Genomic DNA, 13713 nt, shown 5'->3' with positions numbered 1-13713 from the left:
TAAATGTTGAAATCCATCGGAGGAATATGTTTTTGCGATAATCATTTTCTCTGTTTTTCTAAATTAAAGATCTAAATACAGCACATATTGCTAACAGTTTCTGCATTTTAAAATTCATAAGAATAAGTTAACTGATTGAATAGTGAATACTTTACATATTATAACACTGTGAAGATCCCGGTCCTATCAAATAATAGGTCATATCCTGGTAAAACGGGACCAATATAAGAGTGTGGAGACTTTGGTCTTCACCGGTTCATAATTGTAGTTCTAGGTCTCTCCGATTTTGGAACACCCAAGATATCCCAATAGCGTGGTCTTAATCGCTTATATAACAACGTGGTTTATGTGCAATTCATGTATTCCTTGTCTCGGTAGTGGTCCGTAAGAATAATCGGCAAACTTTAAAAGAATTAAGATTTTTTTTTTTAAATCTATTCGTAAAGACACAAGTGACAACTCAATGTTTCCACGGAAATACGCGGATCACGGTAATCCGGCGTTAAGATGGCTGACCTTTATTTCCAACATTGCCTCCTAAAATAGACAAACTCCAATTGATACCATTCGTTTGTTAATTATCATGAATTCCGTAGGCAACATTAAAATAATTCAACTCGTAAGTTTTGGTTTCTGATAATAATTAATAAATTATGGATAATATAGTGTTATTCACAGATATGCAAATATGCGATTTCTCATATTATAACAACGCAGCATGCGGGACCATTTGCTCAAAAAACATTTGCGACGACCGATTATCTTCCCTTTCCTCTTTCTTGCGGTCAGAGAGCAGAGGGGTAAGCGAGGGTGGAGGGGAGTCCGCAAACACGTTCAACTGCTCCATAACTGTCAAAATACGCCCCGCACATCATATAGTAATAGTGTGCTTATCACTCCCTAAATAAAAACGTGGATTCCATTAAGAAATCTTCTTTCCTAGAACTGCACGTCTGTGGAACTCTGTACCGTCTGCCTGCTTCCCACCTGACTACAACTTGGATATCTTCAAATCCAACGTTAACAAATTCCTAATGAGCCGCCCCCTTAAGTAAACACTTCATCAAATCTCCACACTAACGTAATTTACTTGCAATAACCCTTAATCCTGAGTGGCTTCCGGGCCTTGATAAGTGGGGATCACTGTGTAAAAAAAGGGGCGGAGATAGTAGGCGAAGCAGGTGGTTACATTCATGCAATTTATCTTCAAAGCCTCTAAATTGCATTCACCCTGATTGGCTGAATTGGCTGAATTGGTGAAATTATCTGTGCATAATTATTAAGTAACTTGTCACCAGAAATTTCACACACAGTAAAATTTCACACACTATAAAACCTTGATTTTGGTTAATATCTGAGACAAAACAATAGTGCCTAATATTCGAGACCATTCAATAATTTCCTTCCATAAAGTATATTATTAGTATGATATATTATTATCAGTTCCTCAATTCGTCTGAAGTTTTTTTTTTTATTTTTGTTTGCGTCAGTAACCGACAAAATTAAATCAGAAAGACAATGGAGGGTCGCCAGGGATTGTTTCTGTAATAAACCGTTCAAATTCAAGTTTAATTCAACTGCTACTGATGAAATTTCCGACCATCAAATATGGTTAGGTCATTATGTACCTAAAGATTCCCATGAATATATATATATATATATATATATATATATATATATATATATATATATATATATATATATATATATATATATATATAGATATATATACAGCTCCGGATAATGCCAAGCTCAACAATAATTATTGGAGCTTATACAATAGGAAAAGAGAATGAGATGAAGACACAAAACTATATTATGGAGTTTCTATTTATATGGAGTGGGTAATATTTGATTAATATGTGGGGGGAAGGTTATGTAAGGATGTAAAACTGGAAGGTAATATGTTGCAATATATTTATAAGTTTCTACTGTTATGATATATGGGGTATGATCATAAGGGGGCTGTTGGAGATTAAGGTGGCAATGACTATGAGTGCAAATAACTTGATGTAAGAGGTTAAGTATACATATTGATGTTAAAATAGGGGATACTATACTATATTATCTTACCTTTTCGCCCTAACCTCCCCTACACCACCCCAAAAAATCTATATCTCCAGTATTATCAATGCCAATTTCACTTATTTTTTTACCCAAATTACAATTATCTGATAATATATGTCCATTATTCATTTTTGTTTTATTTGAACTTACCCACCGACACTCCAAATACTCCACCCACAATTTCTTTATTCCTCCTTTTTTGTGTATATATCTACACACAGACACACACACACACACACACACAAATATATATGTGCATAGATAATCGTATATATATATATATATATATATATATATATACATATATATATGCATAGAGCATCGTATAACGATTAGATAACTGTCTGATTGACATAAAGACCTTTTAAAATTGAAATGTTTAAATTCAACGTTATTTCACACGGTTAACGGTAGCAGAATGGATATGGTATTTGCTAATCGAGGAAGAGATGGCTTGTGTTTCCAAGTTCGAATCGTTCGACTGGTGTTAATCGTGTCACTCTGCACTAAAGATTCTCGAAAGGATGAAACACTCGTGTATGTAGGTATTTTATTAGTATAGTACAAACCATTTATATTTTTTTACTATAATAATTAGTATATATATATATATATATATATATATATATATATATACTAGCGGGTGTACCCAGCGTTTCCCGAATGTGGAGAGGTGTGAGGGGGTAAAGTAAATGCAGATAGAGTAAAGTGTTAAAAAAGTGGCACTAGTCAGGCAGGCTCGAACCCATTACCTTAAGGAGGGAAAGAAAGTAAGAGAAATCTTACGTCTTAACGATGCTCAATGACGCGACTAGAGGTCAGAAGCGTACAAATTAAGTAAGGTCAAAATAACGGATCCGATGAAAATAACGCCCTCTCCTTGTAGAAAACTGCCCACTTGAGGGAGAATGATTAATGTTTTCGATATTTGTCGTCCGAAGTTTTAAGTTTAAAACAAACCCGGTTTCGTCAGGTGTCGTTGCACCTGTCAAAAGTCGTGCGGGATATATAATCACACCAACATTTTTTGCCCTGTATATATAAAACAACTGCTACATTGAATCAACGGAAGAGCAAGTCAACATAATTGGAAGCAGCAGTCGCCGCATGTTTTATATCAGGGTTTTTCTTCTCCTGGAGAGGTTGCCTTCACCACAGCTTACGGGAGCCTCTCCACCCACCATGCCATTTGATCCATGACTGGGACTTAGGTTGCTGGACACCAAATCATACTCCACACGCCGGTGGGTCATGTATGCCGCAGCTGACAGGGTCTAATCTCCTCTGGAGGTTTCTGTCAGGGTTAATTAACCTTTATCCTTTGGTTAAAGGCACCTTGGTCCACAAGGCAGCGGCGGTCCATTTATACGGCGCAGGACACTCGCCATTCATCAAAGCCCTGGCTGCGTGGCAGTGGTCACGAGTGCCACGCAAAAGTATTGAATACATTGCGTTTTTCTTCATAACTAATAAGGGTTAAATATTTTACCTAAAATTCGGTCAGTATTTTCCTATTACCATTCTAACTAATATTTGGGGTAGTAATACAAAATAAAGGTTAGAAATTTGAAATGAAGGAAAAAAATAAATCAACTAACGCAAAAGTATTGGATACATTGATTGAATATTTGGTTCCATAGCCTTTATTGCGTTCAACAACTTCGAATCGCTTTCTATAGTTGCACACATGTTTGCAGAACTGTTCTGGTTGTTGAATATTCAACGTTTACCCAATCTCAACTCATTGTTCATTCACCCTTTCTCTCTACCCCGTCTATCTATTCCTATCTGTGTATGATTTAATATTTTAATCTTCTACTAGTTCCTTGTCACCTTCCCATGTTTTTTAATTTAACTGCTGCTTCCGTTCTCTGATTGGAGTGTTTTTGTTCTTTTTCTAATATTCTGTTTTCCTCAGTAAAATTATTATCTCTGTGAAGTAAATGAAGTTGTCGGATAAGTAATACGATTTTCTAAATGAAACATGTGTAACTAAGAAAACTATAATAAAATATAATAATATATATATATATATATATATATATATATATATATATATATATATATATCTATATATATATATATGAAATAAAATGGAGGTGGAAGGACCTGGATACTCAACGTTTCGCCCGATTTAGGCGGGCTTCTTCAAGAGGGATGGTCTTGAAGAAGCCCGCATAAATCGGGCGAAACGTTGAGTATTCAGGTCCTTCCACCTCCATTTTATTTCATATCGTCGGATTTAATCCAACTCAACAATCATATATATATATATATATATATATATATATATATATATATATATATATATATATATATATATATATATATATATATATATATATTAGGGCAATAATGAAGGAAAGCCGTATCACTTAGGATTTCAGTTCATATTAAAAAAAAAAAGACCGGGGAGAGAAGGAAAATGAATAGCGACTAAAATATAAAAGTAGGGAAATAGAGGGAAACACGTGTCCTAAAAATTGGAAAGTCGCATACAACAACATGTACCGAGCAAAATCAGCAATGGAACATTCCCACCTACCACGCTGTAAACAACACATATGGATCCGCTATAACGGAACACTTTATTAAATACCAGGATTATTCAACGAATTCAGCATCGACTCTTTCTCCGTATTGAGTAGAGCTCACACCGTATATCATCTAAAAGTCTTGGAAACTGTTCACGTTCGCGTTAGGAAGCCTTCCATTGATAAGCAAAAGGACTGCTTGTTGGGTTTGAACGGGATCAACCTCTACAATTCTTTCCCATACGATTGATGTTGCTCACATCTCTTTTTTAAGATTTTATCATAAAGGAAGACAAATTACTAAAAAAATAAATTTATCGATTCCAATTTTGATGAGCAAGGGCAAAACATGTCAATTGACTCGTTTTTATTTTTTCCCACTCTATTTGCCTACTTTTATTTTTTAGTCGCTATCCATTTTCCTTTTCTCCTCAGTCTTTTTTTTAATATAAAATGAATTTCGAAGGAATACGTCTCCCCTTTTATGATTACCTTTATAAAGTTTTGCACCCCCAAGAAAATCAATTAAATATATATCTTTGCTCTACAATCGTATTGAACACTCTTTTCAGGTTTTTTTTTACTGATTACTATTTATAAATATATATATATATATATATATACATATATATATATATTCATATGTAGTACAAAATGTCTATCAATGCGTATATATATATATCTATGTATATGCATATATATATACATATATATGCATGTGCATATATGAATATATATATATATATATATATATATATATATATATATATAACAATTATTTCTCATATCAAATATTTATGTTTTTGTACTTTGTAAAACACATTTTATTTCTTATTATGATTTATTTTGTTGTTTGAATTATATATATATATATATATATATATATATATATATATATATATATATGTGTGTGTGAATGTGGGTGTGTGTGTGTTTATTAGTTTTATGTAGGCATGCCATTTTTTTCTTTCTTATACTATTTCGTTTACTTAATTGTACCTATAATATTCTATAGAATAATAACTAAATTCTGCAGCTAATCAAAAACACAAAGTCTCCTTGTAGCTGTCTTTCTCATACTGTTTATCAACTTCTGTTTTCTTAAGTTTGTTTGACATCGATACACAAATATCTAGCACTCTCTAGTGTAAAGATACTCGAAATAACAATTCGCCATTACCAGCCGGAGAAAAACTTGCCTCCGGCGAAAGTTCTTATGGTGATCATTTTCTATGAGGACCGCGCTCCTCAACTTCAATTTGTTTGGCCCAAAGTTAAACTACCTTCATTTTTTGTAAACATTTTATTTAATCTTTAATCTGCCAATTAAATTGCATTTTGATTTATTTTCCTCCAAATAGAGACATAGCGCTCTTTTAAAAAAGCAATTTGCCGGTTTAAAATATAAATTTGATTTACTGTGATTAATTTGTTTCTAAATAAATGCCAGAAGGTTGATGCAAATGGATTTTTTTAAACAAATGGAATATGCAAATAAATGTTATTTAAAAAAAAAAAACACACACACACAAACAAAAGCTGTTAAATTATTTTTAGATATCTATCAAGTATCGTGCCAGTATTTTCTGTTTCTTTTTCGTGACTTGTACATGCAAATATATTCTACGCTGTGCATTAATGATAATCTAAAAATATATTCATCTATCTATCAACCTATAAACAACGCATACATAACTGAATCTACGTGTTTGTCTTTTTTTTTGTTTCGATGTATCTTACTATCTTAGATTGACTGCTACTTATTCTATAAATATGATTGTCTTCAAGTCCAACGAAAACAAGTTCTTGATGAGCCGTTCCCACACACTAACAAATTTACCGAAATTTCACTATTAAAAATATATTTTCCAATTAGTTACTGTACTCTCTTTAATACTTATCTCGAGTAAACTCTGAGTCCTGATAAGTGGTGAGACCTATATAAAAATATATGCAATTAAATTGTAGTTTTTCAATATATATTACTCATATCTATGATTCTTTCGTTTTCCCTTCTTGCACCACTCTCTTTTTCTCTACCTTAATTTCATTAACTTATATAAATATATGCCCCAAGGAGACCCACCAATTCCTTATTGGACTTTGGGAGTCTGAATGCAGAGAGGAGGAGGAAAAATCCAAAAGAATTATCGAACGGAAGATAACCTGGCTAAAGAATCTTCCAGAAAAAGAAAAAAAAACGAACAAGTACCGAACATGACCAGTCACACTTATTAAAAACCGAAACATACCCGATTCCAACAGCTGGAGAGATTCCAAAACAAAGGTAAGTAACGAGACACACATCACTCTCAAACATACCCACACAACAGACCAAAACACACACAATGAAACGACCGGAACATATTCATACCATACACCCATCCCCACCAACAAACTCAACCAAAACTCCCATATAGAACACCACACATCCACACAAGAACACAGACATCATACAAACACAAATACTACTACCAAAATGCTCCAAAAACAACATATCAACAACCGACAACCCACTACCACATGACAACACTAAAAGATACAGCCTCCTACAACAATACGAAAATAGTTACTACCAACCACGTCACCCAACTCAGCCAAGAACCCACTATGTCTTACCTCACCCCACCCACACAAACCACCAAAAATCCCCCTACTAAACAACCCCCACCGTAACAACCCAATGGAACTAAACCATCCCTATAGATATCACCCAACACAAAACAATCTTTACAGCACCCACCCCCAGTACCCCACAGTACAAAACCGACCCCAAAAATACCCCCCACAGAAACACAACCAATCCGAATACCGCAGGTACGATCATAAGCCAATTCGTTGGAATTTATTAACCCATTTTATATATATATATATATATATATATATATATGTATATATACATGTATATATATATATGTATATGTATATATATATATATACCTTGCCCAACTGCAAACCCACTTTTTTACAGTACATTTTCCTATTAAGCTAAACAATGTTTACTCTAATAACTTGCGTTTTTACACAGCTTGCCTTATTGATTTCATCTTTACTTTTTTACTCTCCGATTATAAAGACCTGCAAAGATTTAAATGTATGTCAACAACAATCCTGTTGCGCATTTCCATTTCTAAGGAAAGCCGTCCGCATCGTGTCCTTACAAACTAGTGTTTTCGTAGTAGAAGGCCTTATGTAAAATGAAGTGTAGTATAACATGTGTTTGATTAATTGTTTACTAATAGGTATAACATAACACTATGCGATGGACTTTTCATATTATTTAATCGAAAAACATTTGTTTTATCTCATAGAGGCGCTAAACACTCATACAAGTCCAATATTATCTCTTGTGTTTGCTTATATCTTTCCAATATTACATGTGCGCAATTATTCTGGTTACACATTTTTTCTCTATTACATATTAGTTCCGTTTAACTATGCTGCAAAACCACCCGATCAGTGCTGTTAAAAGCCATAAAAAGGTTCGTGTAACTGCTTCCTGGTTCAAAAGATATCGAAAGCAATATCAGCTCTCAAAATTTTGACATACTGATTTCGCAATCATTACCTGGTGTCGATCGTGGGGTCTTGCTTAGTGTTAAAACAGAAGTATCCCCGCTTCAACCAAATTACTTGAATTGTACACAATTATAAAATAATCTATCATTAAAACTAATTCTCTACCGAAGTATACAATTGCGATCACAAGTTTGAGCCTAACATAATTCCAATTTTAAAAAGTTCTTAAAGACTTCATTTTGTACCCTGACCTACTATTCCTTTCTTTCTAAAATATATTGATATCATTTGTGGTTAAAGAATAAACTTTTTAAAACGATTCAATATCGTAATATTTTGTTAGCACATTATTTCCCGTAAGATGACTGAAGTAAACCTACGATAAAGCTAATCAGTACGAGTTTAGTGGCCATTTTGAAAATATCAGGTGTTGTATGTAGGAAGAGATTTATACTATCTGCAGTTTCTATATTCCACCTAACATCCACCTGTTTCGAACATGTACTGTCACTGAATCAAGCTGATTGGGACGAGAGAATTAGGGCGGCTTGGCACAAGCAAACTATACTATAAATAACGTGTGTTATCCATCATTTCCATGGTGATAAGCTGTTCCTCGAACAATTTTTTTTTTAACATCTTGACATTGTTTTTTCCTGTGATATAGGTGGCTCACGAAGAGAGCATGGAAACACGTATCTAACCCGACATTAGTCTTTCTAAAAACGTCCCGTTACTTTGGCGGATTCTTTCCCCTTACCAAAGGATTACGAGGTGACCGTTTTCAGTATGCATTACAGATATACTTAACAAAAGACATGCAGCAAAACCTTGTTTGTAGATAGATAGTTGTATGTTAAAATTACATTTCAATATTCTTACAGATAGCTAATGTCTTAAGATTTTTTCATTATTTATTTGATATGCATAAGTTACATGTAATTCACATTAAGAATATTCCTTACTCAACTTGATTCACTCAGATAATATCATAGATAAATTTGTTTTACATCTTCTAATTTTATTCGCTAAATTGTGCAATATATGAAATTTTCATAATCTAATTAACTGATATACTAAAGTTTATTTCAGTTCATAATATTAAGTAATAAAAAATATAACCCAGACAAATCCGTTGTTCATTAATACATATCGCTTCAGTAAACAGGTCCCTGAATGTCAGAAATCCGTTTACTTTTAGAATGTTTTCTGCTGTGATGCTAGTTTTGGGGTTCATTTTTACTTCTTCATGTGTCCCTGACTTGAATGACGTGCAAAAGATTAAATATAAAGTTTTCTTCTATAGTGTTCTATAAATTCGACCCCCAAAATACCTCCTCACGTCTAAGTGGTAATATACCTTGTTTTAAGTGTACAGGAATGAGATAAAATATATATTTGAAATGATTTGGACGATGCTCAGACGGTAGGATCAATGGTTTAAAACATTGAAATATTACAGATGTATCGAATTTATTTTTACCTGTTTGTTTTAATTTAACTATTAAGCATTGTTTTTAGTGCAATGACTTTTATCCCTAAACACAAAAGTATAAATAGACAAATAATTATGAGCAATAGTAGCAGCTATGATAATAGTAAGTAAAGGTTTAAAATCAAAATGCCGAAGAATTAAACAAGTGCATAGAACTTGCAAGATAACGGGGAATAATATATAATATCTAAATAAATGGAACAATACTAATAATTATAGGAGCACTATGAACAGATCTCACAGTCCCGGAATAAATCTATTAGAAGACTGAATCAAAGGATGAACTTCGATCATAAACAATACGAAAGTTAATCGAATGCCGAAATCAACCTATATAATGAACGAACTCTAAGAAACAATAGACAAGTTGAAATAGAAATTCAACAAAAAAGTAGAAAGAATACGACACAGATTTTTAGGAAGCCGTAACTGACTGAGTTTCTGAAGGAATATTAACCTCACAATTTCCGATAAAATAAATGTAATCTGACATTTTATCTTGAACAATATAAAACGGTTGGGAAAGAGATGGCGATTTAAAGGACGATAAGGGAGGTGCATCAACAGGAAATTCACTGAACATCAATGAATAATAGTGGAACATTCATAATGTTTTTCTAATAGAGTTCAGTGGGGATGAACGATCGTCGCTAATTGCTGTTTTAAATCAAAGAATAATTCAAAGAATACTTTACAAATAGTATTGAACAAGGCGAGTAGTATATTATTGCTTTAAAACTTATTGCCACGTAGACACAAGAAGAACATCACAAGTTATTAATGGACGATTACTGATAATGATATGTGTATATACTGCTGGTAAATATTAATAATAATAATAATAATAATAATAATAATAATAATAATAATAATAATAATAATAAGTGAGTGCACAAAACTAGCCCAAAATTAATATAAAAAATAGACACGATGAAGTGGGGAAGGCAGTACATTGGCAATTATGCAAATAATTGCATTTGGAACACACATACAAATGATACAAACACAAACTGACAGCACTCCTGGAAAATGTTTTTTATAGGGCATGGATATGCAAAAAGATAACACTATCAAAGTAAGAAGACCGGATGTCATAATAGTAAACAAGAAGGAAAAATCCTGCCAGGTTGTAGATTTTGACGTTCCAGCAGGCCATTCTAGCGACTGAAAAGAGTAGTAAATACATGGAATAGGCCAGAGATCCCAAAATGTCCCGAAAAATAAAGGAAGTAAATATACCACCTCTAACAGTAAGAGCGCTGGGAACAATACCGACAAACTTTGAAAAAAAATGGGAAAGCTTAGAATACAAGGGATGTAGGAGAAGTTACAACGAATTTCAATTATGTAAACTGCGGAAATATTAAGGGAAACCCTTGAATGGGAAAACTACCACCACACATAGATGCACACAAACTGCTCACAGAAACGGCTACGGATGCAAAACACAAAGGAGCATCACACCGAATCATAAAAAGTGAAATGAGTATAATTGAAAAATTCCGCTCCCTATTTTTGTCCTCTACAAGTGTAACAATAAACGGGCACCGCACGAAATAATCAGGGTCAAGGAGTATGGAAAGGCCGAGGAGAGAAAGCAATAGCCAGATCTCCGCTGGATGAGTGCATAGAAAATTGTGACCCTAAGGGGCTTATTGCCACGAAAATTCCACTGAAGAACAATGGTCCCTGTAAATGAGAAGTCAATGGCAAGCGGCTGTTGCGACAATGCATGTTTTTTTTTTTCAAAGGTTATTGAAAGATGTGAGGAGTACTGGAAATCTAGGGAGACTTGTTGTCACTCAGAGTGCAGGGAACATCACAAGTCGTTCTGAACGAGCAATATTTTATGATGGCTTGTGTGACAACTCCTAGTGAGTACATAATAATATGTGACTGTTGTAATACGCAAGTTCATTTACAAAGGTTGTCGAAAGTGGTAGAGAATACTGGACATCTGGGGAGACTTGTTGTCACTTAGACTCCAGAGACCACCACAATTATGCTCAAAGAGCAATCTCGTATGATGGCTTATGTGACTACTCCTAGTGGGTAAATAATAAGAATAATCGTAAATGTAATTATATTCAAGATCCAAGATGTTGATAAAGTGAAGCAAATAACTTAATGAAACAGCAAAGAGATTCTAAATAAAAACTTAATTGATGCATCACGTCCAGCGTAAAGGCCACTTGTTATGCACCTTCATGCTTTTGGGACCCAACTGTTTACTTCGGTTATTAGAAACGCCCAAACAAATGCTATTGTCAATGAATCGCGTCACATGAGCATAATGAGCCGACTTGATAATGCATCACGTACAGTTTGCCCGCGTATGTTTTACAACAAAATAATAGGAATAAAATACTGAAGTAAAATAATAATAATAATAATAATAATAATAAAAATAATAATGATAATAATAATGATAATAATAATAATAAAAAAATAATAACAACAACAATAATAATAATAATAATAATAATAATAATAATAATAATAATAATAATAGTGTAACGAAAAGTTAGAGAATTATTAACAAAACTTTTAAATATTTTGAAACAAACTATTTGCATTAGATTCCTTTGATTATAATATTTAACAGTAAATTTACTACGTTTCGGCTGAGATTGTATTCGGTCGTTTTTAGATGTGAATTTACTTTGGCCTGTTTCTACTTTTGTAAGATTGTCATGAAATAACGGTACTCATGTTAACGAAAGTTAAGCAGTGCTTTGTTTCCTGTTCCAATGGTGCATAATGTCATCCTCTATTATCCTTCTGGTATTTCTGTATTGCTGAGCTTCCATCTACGGACGCCCTTAGCCAAATTTGCATGAAAAACATTCGCTTAGCCAAAACCAATATCAATAATTGCCCACACTCTTTATCTTTGCCTTAACCTAAATGTACATTCTATGAACAAAGCTTCGTCCTTAGAACTGCACGCCTGTGGAACTCTCTTCGGATTTCCCGCTTTTCAGCTGACTACAATATGATTGTCTTCAATTTCAACGTAACCAAGTTCTTGATGAACCGTCCCCTTAAGTAATCCAATTTACAAAATTCCCACTATTCATTTTTACCATACTATAATCACATTGACCCTTATCCTCGAGTGAACTCCGGGCCGTGATAAGTTGTGATTCCTCTGTAAAATATATATGTATTAATTTAGTGTGAACACAAGGTATTAAAGTAAAAACTGAGTCAAACGGTGAGTCCGATGAACGTTCTAGAAGAAAGAATAATTGTTTTATATATAAGTGGTAATATACAGCCTACAGCCACACACAGACACAGACACAGACACAGACACACACACACACATATATATATATAAGTGGTAATATATATATATGTATATATATGTATATATATATATATATATCCATTAAATCTTGTGATCTGTGTGTGTTCGTATTTCTCTGTATCTGGAGTTTGGCATTAGGACTAGTATGTAATTCCGCGCTGTATTGACATTTTGGGCACATGCATGGATGTTGGAAGAAGAGGAATTTGATCGATGAGAAGCAATAGGGGGTAAAGTTCGAGGTGGCGCTGACTAAATGCAATATTGAGGCCCAATTAAAACACATTATTACCTTCCTTGATTATATTCGTACTACATGAAAAACCAAACGCTGATAATGCCGCAGATGCCATGACAACGGTACATCCTTTTCTCGGATTTTTAGGGAATGAATAAATCCATTGAATCTGAAAAGCCGAGAGGGATTACCTATGTTTCTAACCGATCCAGTTTCGTCACCCTTTTTTTTTAAATTCAATTTTCACCCCAAACAAGGCACAGCGCCACTTTGAAGCAGGGGGCTACTATCAGGGACTTAATTAGCGGGGTCATTATGAAGGGAGATGAGTAGAAAGATGTTTGTTGACATTACACTTGAACTTCTGCATATCGCTGCAGTTGGGAAAGCAGAATCCGGGAAGGGAGTTCCAAAGACCCGCAGTTCTGGGGAAGAAACTATTGGAGTAAAAGGTTTTCTTGCACCTAGGGATCTCTACTGTAAAGGGATGAGACTTAGTAGCTTGTCGGGTTTGTCGGGGGTAGTTACGTCGGCGAGGTACAAGTGT

Source organism: Euprymna scolopes, chromosome 1, assembly GCF_053919585.1.
Source record: "Euprymna scolopes isolate OS-2025 chromosome 1, ASM5391958v1, whole genome shotgun sequence".
Taxonomy (NCBI): domain Eukaryota; kingdom Metazoa; phylum Mollusca; class Cephalopoda; order Sepiida; family Sepiolidae; genus Euprymna; species Euprymna scolopes.
Note: the sequence above shows the minus strand (reverse complement) of the source record.